Here is a 7,600-nt window from a genome sequence, read left to right on the forward strand (position 1 = left end):
TGTTAGCATTGTTATTCATGTTATAATTACTCACAAAATACACAGACTTGGGGTCACCACAAGAAATTTAGATTGTTTGAACAAAATTATTTATCACTAAAGATACTAAATTTGTCACGATATACTTATTTTGACCAATTTTATTTGTTACCATGTATGTTAGAACAACCTTGTCATGTAAAGTATATTATGACAAAATTGTGGTCGTTACTATTGTATAGTATTTATTGTAACAATGAAATTTCATTACTATAATTAACTTATCGCAATAAAATATTTGTCACAATCAATTAATTATTTCGTCACGAGAAGTACATTTTGTCATAACTAGCTTATATTTAAACATCAAATATAAAGAGTTTTTGTGATGAAAATACATAAGGTAACAAAAATTATTTTGTCGCAGTTGCTATTTCGTCACTAAATATAACTTACAAAGATAAAATATTTATTAAAATAAAATAATTATTTTATCACAAAAAGTAAATTTCATCACAATTAAATTAAATTATAACATCAAACAAAAAATGTTTTCGTGACAAAAATACATATTGCAACAAAATTTAATTTCTCACTACTTTAATTTCGTCACTAAATATTTTTATAACTTTTTATTGTAACTAAATAATTTTGTTAGAATTTATTATTGTGAGAGAATATTTTTTTTTTACAATTTTTTATAATGAGAAATTAATATTTGTTATAAATTATTATTTTGATTAAATAAATTTGTCACAATTTTTTATTTTGACAAAATATTAGACCAAAAAAAAATTTACATAACTTTTTACTTTGACTAAATTTAACGTGTTATTGTGACTAAATCATTTTGCTACAATTTGTTATTGTGAAAATATATTACTTGTCACAATTTTTTATGATGAGAAATTAATATTTGTTATTGTGAAAGAATATTAGTTTGGAACTACTTGGCTTTACTCCATAACCAAGTCCACCAATGTAACCATATTTTGAATTTAAAACTTTTTCTAAAATTTGACCTCCGTTCACTTCAATGCCTTTTTCAGTTTCTTCAACGAAGATTGTTCTCATTTTTCCTGCAAATATAAGTAAATAAATCTAAAGGATGAAACATTTAATAAACAAAACAAGATCAGACCATTGACTAAAATAAGAAAATTCTAATATTGTTCCCTCTACTAAGGTTACTGCAAAAATTCTTTTAAACATATCATGCACACATACAAAATAAAATCCATAACAAAAAGGAAAATTAAAAATAAGAAAGATTTAATATTGTTCCCTCTACGAAGGTTATTGCATTGAAAAGAAATGCATTTCAGCAGGCATGAAATAAACAGATGAAATATCTTCTAATTACTTCAGTCGCCTTCCGACACAAAAAATTAGTATTAAGAGGCCAATCTTCTTTGTAGATGACATTATATAAGAAATCCTAATTATTAAAATTCATTTTATACATTAAAAATATAAAAAAGGGGTACTGCATAAACACACATGAAATCTTTAAAAGAAGAATCAATATTGAGCATATTCCTGCGGATAGCAAGACCTACGTGGAGATTATAACAAAGTGATTCAGCCTGAGCAATGGCGCAAAGGCCTCGGTTATTGACCTTCTCGGTGTAAAGCTCGACGTTGTTTTTAGGGAAATTGAATCGCTTTTGAACCACAGAGACCATCTCCCTGATTCTTTTCCCTTTCTCACATATAAAACCCCAAATCAATCATAAATTAAAACCCTTATTGAAAAGGAAAATTCCACCACCAGAAAGTAAAATTTTTGAAAAATACCGATAACATTTTGGGTGTGGGTGGCTCTGATTATGATCTCAGTGCGCATGGGAGTAACTCTAACTTCGACTCCAGAGTATCCATCCTCGTTAAGTTACCTTGTCAACACCTCGTTATGCTCCGCGAAGAAGACTCCATCAGCGACGAAGTGAAAACAAATGACATAAAGAATAAATAAATAAATAAAATCCAGTTGGAGGAAAATGCAAGAAATGAAAAGAATAGAGAAGGTTGAAGAGGATACCTTTCGCTTTTTGCTGATTTAAGCAGCAACGACCATGTTTTACTTTAGGGTGAACGGTGAAGGTGATAAAAACTGAGAAAAATAAATTTTGTCACTAATTAAAATATATAATCACAAACAAAATTTTTCACGTCAAATCTAAATCTCATTATTTGTTGTGACAATTTTTATGTCATAGTTACTAAAACTTTTAGTTACAAAATTTTTCATTATATGCCTTTAATTTGGCATAAAAAATTTGGAGGGAAACATTTGTTACATAAATTCGTAATAAAATTTATTGTGTCACTATATGTTACACATATTTGCTAATTGTGACAAATTATTATGATGATTTTAGCTTTTGTCATAATTGTTTATCTTTTATTAATCTAATGCGACGATTATTTATTTTGTCACCAAAAGCTACTTTTAGTGACAAAATTAATTTTGGAAAAATTAAATTTGTCACAATAGTAGAAATTTATTGTAGTGGGTATTGGGGAAATTCCTCAAAATTATGGTTATCAACGCAATTAACAAAAGATGTAGCTTTTACCTTATACATACCTCTTACATTTTCAGTTTCTTCATCATTTCAGTCAATTTTGTCACTCGTGTGATCAATGTGTTCATGGCATCGTTGTCCACTACTACAACAACACATCTACCCTAAATAATTCTTTTATTGGGGTATTGGTAGTCATTGCTGGAAATCGTCTCCAAGATATCATAAGTTTCGTTGTAGGACTTTTATAGAAATGCTCCATTTATAAAAGCATCTACAACTACCCTTGTTTACATTTCAAGTCCATTTTAGAATATCTCTATTTGTGTCCAAATTTGGAAACCATGCATCGGGCATTTACGTAGTAAATCTTTAAATTGCTCATAAGCTTCATAAGAGGTTTTATCTTCCCTTTTCTTCAAAGATTTGATGCCATTTCTCATCCTTGCATTCATGTTGGGAGGCTTGAATCATAGGGAGAACTTTTAGGCAAGTTCATTCCATAATGCTACAACAATGGGTGGTAGCAAATTAAGCCATGCCTTAGCTTTGTCGCGAAGTGAGTACGGGAATACTTTAGCTTCAAGGTCTCATCGGGCACTCGTTGTTGTTCGAATGAATCACAAACTTCCATAAATGCTCTCAAGTGTGGTCGAGGGTCCTCGGTATGCCTCCCACTTTATTGCCCCATTGATTGTAGTATTTGGAACATCACCAGCTTTAACTCAAAATTGGAAGCATGTATGGTCGGTTGAATAATGCCAGGATTCAAATAATCTAATGTGGGTACAACATGCTGACATATTGGCCTATTCTTATAATCGATGTTGTGATAAACTAGCAGCGTCAAAATATTTTGGAAAGTTGAAATTATTCCAACATTATGTACTTTATTTGTTAATATCTTCTATCGATTATTGCTTTGATTTATGCACCAAAAAAAACTATTTAATTCTACCTACAAAATGATAAAAACTATGTTAGTAAAAATAATTAAAAAATGATACTAGTTCCCAACAATGCCGCCAAAAATTGGATGCTTCGAATAACATAACAACAATCAATGTAAGCATACATTATAGTATCAAGTGATAAATTGGATGCAGATCAATCGATTGAATACCGTATCTATAGAGGCTAGTATTACTCAAAGAATTACTATATCACTAAGTAAATAAAATAATAGAATTGTGTATGTGATGATGGGAACAAAGCAATAAAAATATAATAGCAAAAATAAATATACGAATAAAGATATGAAGGGGTAAAGGGAATTAAAGCAGTGGCAATGAAAAAAATGGATCGGTTCAAGATAAAGATTAGGGTTTTGTCAAACTCATAACAATTCTATATCTCTATACCCATTTAAGAAAATTTACTAAGTACGATATAATAATCAGTCAGTAATATCTCTCTACACTAAAACATTGCTCTCACAATCACTGATGCTCTGACAATGCCCCTCACGTTTCGATGCAATATACTGGGCAATTATATATCTTTATATTAAAAGCCTTAATAAAATCGAGTAAACACTAATAAAATAAATGGACAAAATTTTATAAACATGAAATTCATAAAATATATTTAAAACCATAATCATCAAAAGTGTAACAAATCCCAAAAGAATTAAAGAGTATTTAAACTACACAAAAATAAAACTCCCACTCAAAATTATTTTATGATTTTCGTCATTAATGCGCTCGTCGATCACCAATTACCACCTCTCAGTGTTGTGACTTTTGCCTTTATGTTTAGCTATTGCTCCTCCCCAAACTTGGCTAAGAGGCCATGGCTAATGGTGGAGAAAAGAAAAGAACAAAACAAAACCCAAAAAATCTCTCCCTTGATTAGTTGAAATCGTCCCCTTTATATAATTATTAAAAACACTAAAAAGTAGAGTTTATTTAACACCCATCTCCCGTATACCTGTCGTACAAGAGATACATATGTCACATCATTTTAAAAGCATTTCCGTATTTAAATATCTGTAAAATTTTGTTTCTTTTTATAAAACATTTTAATTTAGTGATAGTAAAACATTCATTAAACTTACATAGGTAAACAAAAAGTAATGTTCAAACATTTCATCTTTTTTACATCATGAAAATCAAATACTTTCAGAGCGCTTTTACAAACTCTATTACATGCCAAACAAAATACATCAATAGTAGACCTGGATGTCGTACAGTTACTGATGAGGAGGCCCTTGATTTGGTATGTAAGATGATCTCCTTACTCCGCTTGTATTAAAACCTACGCGTTAAATTTTACACACGCTAAGAAATTTCTTAGTGAGGAATATATAATCATAAGAAAAATTCTAAACACAAGTATATTGTGAGAATTCCAATATCCATTAACTCTTTTAATCCATTATACACTCTATAATTTACACCTGTAGTGCCAATACAATAATTCCCCAAACTTACTACAATTTATGTGGGTTGCACAACCATTGCCAATACGAAAATTCATAAACTTATTATGAATTTCTTAGTTTTTACACACAGTACCAATACGGAAATTCATAAACTTATTATGATTTTCTTAGTTTGCACACACGTGTCAATACGGAAATTCATAAACTTATTATAAATTTCTTAACTTGCACACACAGTGCCAATACGTAAATTCATAAACTATTATGAATTTCTTAGTCTGCATACATAATGCCAATACATAAATTCATAAACTTATTATGATTTTGTTACATTGCACACACAGTGCCAATACAAAAATTCATAAACTTATTATGAATTTATTAGTTTGCACACACAGTGCCAATACGGAAATTCATAAACTTATTATTAATTTCTTAGTTTACACACACAATGCCATTACGAAAATTCATAAACTTATTATGAATGCAATTTTGCACACACAGTGCCAATACGGAAATTCATAAACTTATTATGAATTTCTTAGTTTGCACACACAATGCCAATATGAAAATTCATAAATTATTTTGAATTTCTTAGTTTGCACTCATAGTGCCATTCGGTAATCACCATACATACATCAAGCAACATGCATCTATGACTATCATAACATATATGTATATAATAAATGCACTCACCTGGCTTGCCTTGCTATTATATCCAAAACGCAAATCTGACTAGTCAGCTACTTTACCTTTTCCATTCGTTTTGCTTGACTCGGGAGCTTGATTTCGATCTACTCAAGCACCTATCAAAGACGCATACCATATCAACTATTAGTATGTTCTCTAAAATTTATACTTAAACAATACTCAGAAATACTATTATTAAATTTTCTATAACAATCTCATCCTATCTTAAAATTTTTGGCTTTATAGTATTGGTACCCCTACATTGGTATCGATATTTCTATATTATGGTACCGATACTCCCTTTTAGTATCGATACCATTTCAACATTCTGGATCCATGGTATCGATATTTGTCTCTTAGTATCGATACTCTATTATGATATTGATACCATTTTTGCATTATGTAAATCAATGGTATCGATACCTTCCTCATAGTATCGATGCTAATTGCTTCAGTATCGATACTGTTCAGCTGATTTCTTCCAACTTAAGCCTATTGTATTAGTACTGTTCTTCTAGTACCGATACCATTTCCTAGATTTTCAATTTTCAGCCCGATTTGCCCCAAATTTGGCCAATTTACCTTATTTTTACCTCCAACAACACTATCAAACTCTTTTTTACTTATCCCAACTAACTTTTCCTCAGCTAGCTTCTTATAATATCTACCATCTCTAAAGAACACTTCAATCCAATAATCATACCACTTTTTCTAACATGTTTTTAAACCCATCCAATTCTTCTAATCTCTTATTTACTTATTTGACAAGTCAAATATATCAATATTCATCAATAAAGATTATATCTTAACATATCATTCAAAAACCCATTTTCCTAAATCTCAAATATTTCATCCATCTCTTAGTTTTAATCTTATTTAACCTTTCCTCAAACCTCTATATTACTCAATTATTCAAATCCAACCAAAAATGAAAGGAAAAGCTAGCCAAATTGTCAACACACCTTTTTCGTCCTACTAGGATTCAAACTCTCAAAAATAGGATAGAATTCTGCTAGGATTCAACTCCTAAAATAGGATAGAATTTTGCTATGTTTTAAACTCCTAAAGATAGGATCCACAAGAACTATAAATAGCCATTGTAGCTCACTATTGTAACACACGATGGGCATACGAAATTACCAGAAAAAAATACGAGCAAATAGATTGTTTTGAAGCTATTGTAAACAATTCAGGAGCAATAAAAGGGATACATCACACTCATTTATTAACTACGGTCCTACCCCTTATCGTCTTTTTCCTTCCCGACAGTTATACTTCACCAAACCTTGACTTTCTTTTTTTACTTTCTTTTGGTGTGATTGCGTTTTTTTTTATTTTACTACTTATTATCATTATTATTATTTTGCACTCAATAATTATATATTTTTATTCCTCTTTTAGTTTTTCATCATTTTTTTTTATTTTTTCCCTTCTATTTTCTTTATTTCATTTACTCTTATTTCCTTTTTCCTTTAACGCGTTTCTCGACTTTTTAAGGGTACTCTTTCAAATTGATCGGAGGTAAGTAATTTTGGATCATATGTTACCTTTAAATTTTAACTTTCGATTTTCTTAATTAAAAACAACTGGAAATTACGTAGTACCGAAAGGGCGGTTCAAGGGTGCTAATCCTTCCTTGACCGTAACCGACTCCCGAATCCGACATATCTTTGGTAAGACGCAGATCAGGTAAGATATAAGGTATCCGATTAACCTATTTTTTTAAATAAATAATCGGTGGCGACTCCAATCACATTTTTCAAGTCGAAGCCCAATTCCGTGGCCCAACCGAAAGACGGTTACGACAGCTTGGCGACTCCGCTGGGGACACAGGTAAGTGAGTCAAGCTAAGGTAATTTCCAGTTGTCTTTTTAATGGAAATGGTAAGTTTAAATTTTAAGGTAACATTTCGATCCTTATTACTTACTTTTGATTATATTTTCGAGTAATTAGTTGTACTAACCATTTTCTCAATGATTTCAGCCCTTAAAGTCTTTTTTCATCTAAGGCTCTAAACCCG

General features: G+C 30.3%; 1 non-coding gene across 1 annotated transcript; it reads left to right on the plus strand.

Annotated features, from left to right (window-relative positions):
* Positions 1 to 2,846: 2,846 nt before the first annotated feature.
* On the plus strand, positions 2,847 to 2,953 carry LOC120147815. Its single transcript, XR_005518318.1, has one exon. It is a non-coding gene; the product is annotated as a small nucleolar RNA R71 (small nucleolar RNA).
* The last annotated feature ends 4,647 nt before the right edge of the window (positions 2,954 to 7,600 follow it).

Source organism: Hibiscus syriacus, unplaced genomic scaffold (genome assembly GCF_006381635.1).
Source record: "Hibiscus syriacus cultivar Baekdansim isolate YM2019G1 unplaced genomic scaffold, ASM638163v2 tig00110943_pilon, whole genome shotgun sequence".
Taxonomy (NCBI): Eukaryota; Viridiplantae; Streptophyta; class Magnoliopsida; order Malvales; family Malvaceae; genus Hibiscus; species Hibiscus syriacus.